The following is an 8831-nucleotide window of genomic DNA, read 5'->3' as shown; positions in this document are numbered from 1 at the left end:
GCCTGCCCAGAATGGGCATTTATTTCAGACTGGGCACAATAACAAACTAGCAATATGCTCCTGAAATACTAGCTATATTGATATTGTTATTTGATATTAGTTGTGATACATTTGAGTCTTATTTGACATTTAAAATTAAGTTGCTTAAATGCCAGTCTTCAAGTGATATATTTACAATTCATATGATGTACAAGTGCAAATTTGACATTAATATTATCTTCATTCCTTTTGATTCATGCACCATGTGTAGCAAAAATAACATGAAACTTATCATTTCAAATGATACATATGTAGATTCAAATGATCTTTGCTACTGATAAGTAACGTTTGAAACTCAGGAACACAATAATGAATTTATCCAGTGGGGATACCTCCAGCCCACTGTCGTGGGCCAACTGCTTTCTGTCCTTTGTGGCAGTATCAGTCAAGGACAAACACACCAGGGATCTCATGGCTTATGAACAAGTCATCATCCAGATGGCCCAGAGCCATGGAGCCTGGCGTGGGTCAACTACGATAAGAGTTTCGCCAGCAGATGGCGGCGGGTATGCTACTGCAATGAGCAGAGGTCAATCCCTCTCTAATGACGGCAACAGTTTTGGGAGGGGCTGCATCAACCCCAGTAATGAACCTGCTCATGGTGTTTCACGTGGGATCATCAGAGGGAGGAGTGTGCCCTGGTGGGCCTGGACAGCTCTCCCAGAACGCTTCCAATGACAAGGACGTATCCATATAGGGTTATGGACAATTGTTGCCGATTCAGCTCATACTCAAGCTAACAATGTCGCTACAACCATAGCTGCTCAACGTGTAGCAAGGTAGGCCACCCTGCCATGGAGTGCCCTAAAGGGAAGACGAAGCCGCGGAAAACTCCATCTCCATCAACATAATACACTAACTCCTCACATGGTGACATATAATTTGCTACTCATGAAATGCATCAATTGTACTCAATCTATATCTAGGAATGGCCCTGCCAGGGCGTAGGTAGTGTACTCCACCACTTAGTCTTGTGTCAACAGCCAGACAGTAATGATTAACTATATTATTCTAAATAATTATTATGATCGATGATCAGTGATGATAGCATCAAACATTGTCACAGTTACATTTCGATTCTCAATCAATAATTTCTTATTAATTTTAGAAAATTATAACAAATATATTTTTAAAAAATGCACAGTATTATTCAATGGGGGGAGCAGGAAAAAAATGTAAAAGTTAATGGTGTGTAAGTTTTATTTTGCTATGGGAGCCCTCTGTAAAGTAGCAGCTAATCAAAGGAAAAGCTCAGAGGGACATAGTAGCTGGTACAACAAACATCCAAATAAACAAATACATGCATAACCTACCGAGAAAGCATATCCTTTATGGGGAGCAGTTTGGCTCCACTAACAGCAGAAAGTGGTTGGCAGTATTGTAAATGGGAGTTGTGACATCTAGGGATACACAGGTAAGTAGTGGGGCAGTTGTAGTTATGCAGTGGTAAAAATAATTATAGATGAATGGAGGCGGAATGATTTGGGAGCATTGGCAAGTAGCCACCCTTCAACTGCAACTAAGGTCATTAGTAACGTCAAGTCATGCAATTTTACCGGCAACGATAACTGATACAAGCGTAGATGATAGAGATAGAAATTAATATCTATCATGAAGAAAACAATTAATACTCGCTAGCAATAACTCATATTACTTATGGTAACATTATTAGTAATACTTTGGATTAATGTCAAAAAATGGGAGAAAATGCATAAATAACAAATAGGAAATATATATAACATATGTAATCATAAGTATTAATGCTAAAAACAGAGGCCTCGGGACCGGCCAAAGATGACATTGGGGGTGACTTATTAGGGTTGCTCAGCATCTATTGTTGGTTTCCTCTAATAGGAACTCAGGCAAGGAGGAGGAAGCCATACCCTTACATTCTTGAACTCCTCACACTTGAAGGCACCCCGTCTCATATGGGTAGGGAGAGGAGGGCTTTCTCCCACTAGCCGAATGGTCACCTTTTCAGCAGTCTCTCCCCAACCAATCCTTCGCAGCTTTCCTGGCTCATAGATTAGGCAGTGGTTTTTGGATCGGCTTTAATATAAACCACCAGTTGCAAGGTGAGAGGTCCAATTGTCCTTTGGCCTGAAGAAATGAGGCCATTGTGTCAGCCTACATTTGGTAGGAATTTGTATGGTGAAAGCTACACACAGCGGCCCCCAGTGAAGTGGTGCATGTCAGCCCAATTGTTATAATGCCTAAGACAAGCCAGCCAGGGAAGTACCACCTGATTGTAGATTTGTCTGCACCAGAAGGTAGCAGCGTGAACAATGGCATCTCTCCAGCCCTTTCCACACTGTCTTACACATCGGTTGACGAGGCAGTGGCGATGATAATTGAGGCGGGTCAGAGTGCATGGATGACAAAACTTGACTTCCAGTCAGAGTACAAGAAAGTAGTACCTGTCCATCCAGCAGACCAACCGCTGCTTGGTATCCATTGGAGGGGCGTAATGAGCCCTACTTTTGGTTTACGGTCAGTGCCCCTGTTCTTCACAGCTGGGTTGATGGCTTGTCATGGGCAGTGGAGTGTTGCGGGGTTTGCAACCTAATCCATTACTTTGATAATTTTTTTCTTTTGTTTCCGAGCGGACAGCAGTAGGCTCTGCCTGCGCCTGGGCTTGCCAGCAGCCTCTCTAAAAGTGGTGGGCCCCTGCACAACCTTCACGTTCCTTGGAACTGAAATTGATTCAGACCAGTGGGAGCTACAACTCCCTGAAAAAAAACACACTTGCAAGATGAGTACACTCCAGGAATAGAAGTACGACGAGAGACTGTTGGTAACGAAGGAACAACTCCAATCTCTGGTGGGATTGCTGAACTATGCGGCACGCATTGTCAGTCTCAGAAGGCCTTTCACATGGTCACTCATGGAGGCTTTGAAGATTCCTCAAGAGCCCGACCATTGGGTGCGACTGAATGTGGAATGCAGGTCTGAGATCAGCTGGTGACAGGAATTTTTGCATTTTTGGAACAGTCAGTTATCCTACTTGGGTCGCCCATGGGCAGCAAACAGTGAACTTTGATGCATCTGGACGCTGAGGCTGCGGTGCGGTCGTCTGCCAGTGGGCCAGTGGTTCCAGGTGCAATGAACGGAGTCATGGTGGTCAATTACCTTTGCAGCAAAAGAGCTGCTCCCCATCGTCATCAGCATAGCCATATGGGGACAGGAGTGGGCCAGGTCCCGGTCCCTAATTTGTTGTGACAATGATGCATGTCTGTCATCGGGTTCGGCAAAGGACCCCTTGTTAGCCCACTTGTTGAAACTTGTCACTATTCTCCGCTTTGCTAAAAATTCAGCTGGTAGTAGGGCATGTAGCCGGTCGCTCCAACAAAGCGGCCGATGCTTTGCCTTGTCGTAATATGACAATTTTTCTTCTCTCATTTCACAGGCCAGTCGGACTCCATGAACAGTGCCAGCACAGCTACTTGAGCTGTTTTGGGATCGGGAGGCAGCCTGGACGTCAGAAGCTTGGATGCAGAGGCTAGAAGCCTTTTTGTCTCAGGACTGTCGGGAAGAAGGAAGAGTACTTATTTTTCAGCAAAGCGGCAGTATGTGCAGTTCTGCTTCAGAGCAGGAATCAACTGACTCCCAATAACTGAGCAAACAGCTTGCTGTTTCGTAACTTATATCAAGGTCTCCGCCCAGCTTCATTGTCAGTATACTTGTCAGCCCTCCGGCATTTGAGTATAGAGGCTGGGCTGGAAGTAGCATCTTGTGGGTCATGGCACTAATTAGGTTATGTTGTTAAAGGGGTGAAGAGAAAGAACAGAGATACCCGATCCAGACGGAGGCTCCCGGTCACACTAGATGTCATGAAAAAACTTAAAACAGCACGGGAATCTGGGCTGGAGGACCAATTTACCACATGCCTGCTGTGGGCTGTAGCATGTACTGCATTCTTTGGCTGTTTCAGATTATGGGAGCTCCTATCAAAAGGAACAGAAGTTCCAGCAGTGGGTCACTCAGACATTCTTTTTTGTAGGCCAAATCTTCGATTATGGATGGTGATTTGGTTACTCTTCTCAAAAACAGACCAAAAAGGCAAGGGCATGACAATTCACATTGGTGCTACGTCAACCGAGATTTGTCCTGTGGTTGCCCTGCAGAACTACATGCAGTCCGCCCAGCCAGGCAGGGGGCTGTCTTTGTGAGATTACAAGGCTCTTCATTGCTTCAGTCAACCTTCGTTCAATTGGTAAGGACCACTGTGGAGTGGAGCAGGTCTCATACTCTGGCCATAGTTTCCTATGAGGTGCAGCCACCGTGGCTGCAGAGGTGGGAGTTCTGGTCCATATACTGAAAGCAATAGGGCAATGGAACTCAGACGCCTACCTTGCATACATTTGGACGTCACCAGTGACCCTCGTAACACTGGCTCCAAAAATGGTGTCAAGTTACCAATGTCTTGGGACTCATTAATGTATTTTGTGGTAAATGGTTTTGTTGTGTTGTAATTTCTTTGATCACATTTTATTTTGTCCATTATTGCAGCTCATGTTGTTTCATGCCTGCCAACTGACTTAGTGCACTCACACCAACACACCTAACCCACTCTAACTTCCCATCATGGGAGGTTTTGGGGTGTGACCGTAAGTCCTAACCCTTGGTCAGGCCTTCCAGCCAATTTTGCATTATCTTGGCATGCATTTACCCTTCTTCATGTTAGTGGAGGGAGTGATCAGTTTAAGGTTGTTAGAACCATGTTACAAAGTGTGGTGCTTACTATGTATATAATTCTAAACTATAAACCTCCACTGTAATGAGGGGTACTGTTAGGTTGTTATAATCGGCTGATTAGGAGAATCTAACAAGGCAGCTTGTCATTTTGGGGGTGGAGTAAGTTCCAGGGTCTACATCAAGGTAAGTATGGGAAGGGGCACTATGGCTTGGTATGCAGGGCCAGTATTCCACTGCAGGCCTGCAAAGGGTTAAAATATATTAATAATGATGTCAATATTTTCAAGTTATGAATCCTTTTCATTTGTCAGTCCATGCAAAATGAACAATACCAACTTCCTAATGGTGCATCAGTCAGTCCCACACATTTATAATGAACCCATTTAATAGGACACCTTTTGTTATCACATTCAACCATATATTTGCGTTCTACTGTATGTCTTGAAAAATACAATACACTATAAATTCAAAATAATGATCAATAACTGTACAAAAATTTCCACACCTTTAATGTTTTCACTCTTCACTTTCTCTGAACTGACTCCTGTCTTAACACTCTTCCTTATAGTACAAGCAGTAGTGATATTACTAGCTCCAGTCTTATCTATCATCAAAAAAATGATTATTATTACAAACAACATTCATACCTTCAGTACTTATTTCAACAGTGGAGTAAATTGTAATACCAGCTCTTGTCTTTCTCCTAGAAGTAACACTAGCTGCTGTCTCCATCAGTAATAATATTAGTTCCTGTCTTTTCTCTAGTTGTAACACTAACTCCTATCTTTCCTCTTGTAATAACACTAGCTCCAATCTTTCCTCTAGTATTAGCAACTCTAGCTCCTGTCTCTTCCCACATTATTAAAGTACATAATAAAATTACATCCATACTTTTACTATTTGTTCTACCTGAGCTAAAACCATTTCTAGTATTAACACTAGCTCCAGCCTCCGCTATAAAAAGTATTCGTTTACTTAATATTACATCCATATACAAGTACCTTCACCATTTATAGTAGAAATATTTGTAACAGCAGCTCCTGTCTTTTCTCTAGTAGTAACACCAGCTTCTGCACATGCCTTTCCTCCAGTAGTAACACTTCCTACTGTCTTTCTTCTAGTACACACAATACTGGCTGCTGTCACATATCATTAAAGTATTAATTCTTTACATTAACATACATCAATACCTCCATTATGTATTCCACTAGAGCTAGATATATTATTGAAGCAAGCTTTGTTCTTTTTATTAGTAGTATCAGCAGCACCTTTCCTCTAGTTGTGACACTAGCTCCTTTCTTTCCTTTACTACGAGCAACAATGGCAATTCTAGGTCCAGTCTCCTCTATTAAAATAATTTATCTTTTGCATTGAAATGACATTCGCACCTTCACTATTTATAGCAGAATTATTTCTAACATCAGCTCCTGCATTTCCTATTGTAGGAAACTGTCTCGTGTAGTCTTTCTTTGAGTAGTAGTAACACTAGCTTTTGTCCTTTTTCTAGTAGTTCCTGTCTTTCCTCTAGTAGTAACACTAGCACCTCTCCTCCCTTTATTACAAGCAATAGCAATACTATCTTTTGTCTCTTCTATATCATTATTAAAGTAATTGATATCCTTTACGTTACAATTAAATCATGCCTTCAAAATTTATAGTAGAATCATTAGCCACATTAGTTCCATTATTTCCACTAGTAGTAACACCAGCTCCTCTCTTTCCTCTAGTAGCTGCAGTAAATCCTGTCCTTCCTCTAGTAGTAGTAGTAGCAACACACATGTCTTTCCTCTAGTAGTAACACAAACTCCTGTCATTCCTCTAGTATCACCATTATAGTAATACTAGCTCCTGTCTCCTCTGTCATTAAAATCATTTACGTTACAAATATATCGATACAGTTACAATTTAGTCCACTAGAGCTAAAATTATTAGTTACCAAAACCACTGTCTTTCTTCTAATAGTAACACCAGTTCCTACAGTCTTTCCACTGGTAGTAACAGCTCCTGTCTTTCCTCTAGTAGTAACACTACATTATGTCTTTCCTCTAGTAATAGCAATATAAACAGCCCCTGTCTCCTCTATTAATACTTAAACAAGAAGGTGCGGTATAAAAGGTGGTGCCCTGAGCATGGTGGCTTCCGTTTTTTTCACGTGTAAAAATGTCTGCTCTAGATGATGTTGCTTCTTTAAGGAAAAATGCAGGCAGAGAGGGGTTTGGTACCAAACTGAGTTACATTTTACTCTCAAAGAATACAAGGACCCGTTCAAGTTAGGCTGGATCAAATTAAGGGGTCTTTAGGCACTAAAAGAAGGCGCTGGAAATGCTATCTCACTTACTTGCTGATTTAGTCGGGAAAAAAGATCATTAAGAGGCTCTATCTCAATACTTCAGGTAGTCTGGCCCCGCCTCTTTGTCGCGCGGGGGGTGGCGCGGAAGTGTCTGGTGACACTGCTACAGAAATTGTTGCAGAAAGGAATGCAATAATTAGTAGTTATTAATTTTATTAAAACATTCTGTCACATGATAACTTTCTTTTTGAGGCTTTTCTTGACAAGTAAGCCTCCTTGAATGAGGAGAGCAGCAGTAGGAAAAGGCAAGAGTAGTCTATCAAAGTTCTAGTTAATTCATGGACAACATATGCGGGAGTGAAAACAGAAAATTTGTATACTTTTCAGCCAAGTTTAACACGAGAATTCTTCATATTCTTCTCTTACTTCCCCTACAGTTAGCTTCTGTTCCCTTGCTAGCATTTATCGTATCTACAGCAGGTTTGTCAGTCATACTTGCAGCCATTTTGAATAGATCACGTGACAAAGTTACTTCCACGTGAGTGCTGCAATCTGATTGGGACGCTCAATCCTGTGCTTAGTGCCACAAATTCTGTAGCAGTGTCACCAGACTCTTCCGCGCCACCCCCCGCGCGACGAAGAGGCAGGGCCAGATTATACTTCAGGTAGTTATAACGTGTTTGAAATTAGTGTTAATATAAAATAAGGTATGGGTGATGGGGGACAAAGAGCAGCCATTTTGTGCATAAATAAAGGATCGGCTATTGGGACGCACATGTTGGTGATAGTGTCGTATGGTTGACCAAAGGGTGATCAATTACAGTCAGGTATTATTTATTATTTTTTTTTTATTATAATAATTATCAAAATTATATTCATTTATATTATTACTATGATTATTATAGTATAAGTCATGTGATTTGTTCTGAATTTCAGTTCAATGATAGTTGAGTCCTGTTATCGTAACTCAAGTTTATTATGTAGTAGATACAGAAGTAAGTATAATGTGAATGTAAAGCAATCATACATTAATTGTCATTAATATTTTTTAGGCTCGTACTAGCATATACTTTTGCTGGTATATTACCATCACAGTACTGCCATATTTTGATCGGCATTACTTGGTACAGTTGGGAAGATGTACACAACTACAGGAAGCTTCTGACCATCCCCATATCCATTCAACTCTGTTATTGTATATGCTTAATAATTTAGAATAGTATAATTTTTGTATTGACTACTTCCAGTGGATCGTTGAATGTTGCAACTGCTACCAGTACTAGGATCTGATTGAGGACCAAGAGGGGGTCTTTTGCTGTAACCACTTCTACTTGATGAGGGTGGCTGATAATTGGTAGTCGGCAAGGCCTTCTGGTCCCAGTGGTGGCAGTTCCTGGGCTGGTTTTTCGTGTAGTAATGAGGGCTATTCCTTTGCACTATCACTTATAACCTGCCTGATAGCATTATTGACCATGTTTGTTAGGCTGTTGACAGATTTTCAGAATAATTATACAATATAAATATTTGATAATAATGTAAAAAATTATTACTTCAAGTCAATTATACCATTTCTCTTCTTGCCATGCTTTCTACCTGTGCTTGTAGGTTAACTCTCTCGCCTTTACTAATTTTAATGTTTTTATAATGCGTTTTGCTAGTGATTTAGCCATGATAAGAACAGTGCCAGTGCAGGAGCCATTTTGTTATTTTCAAATGTGGCCGCCATATTGTGCCCAGGGCGCCTCCATTTATACGGTGACAGGCGGAAGCGATTCTATGATGTTGCGTGGATAGTTTTATAGTGCGT

General features: G+C 41.3%; 1 long non-coding RNA gene across 1 annotated transcript; it reads left to right on the top strand.

Moving 5' to 3' along the window:
- Nucleotides 1-7764: 7764 nt before the first annotated feature.
- On the top strand, nt 7765-8184 carry LOC109582470 (uncharacterized). Its single transcript, XR_002185104.1, has 3 exons — nt 7765-7851; nt 7930-8019; nt 8077-8184. It is a non-coding gene; the product is annotated as an uncharacterized LOC109582470 (long non-coding RNA).
- The last annotated feature ends 647 nt before the right edge of the window (nt 8185-8831 follow it).

Source organism: Amphimedon queenslandica, unplaced genomic scaffold (assembly GCF_000090795.2).
Source record: "Amphimedon queenslandica unplaced genomic scaffold, v1.1 AMPQUscaffold_13381, whole genome shotgun sequence".
NCBI lineage: Eukaryota > Metazoa > Porifera > Demospongiae > Haplosclerida > Niphatidae > Amphimedon > Amphimedon queenslandica.
This window is presented reverse-complemented; position numbering and strand designations above follow the sequence as displayed.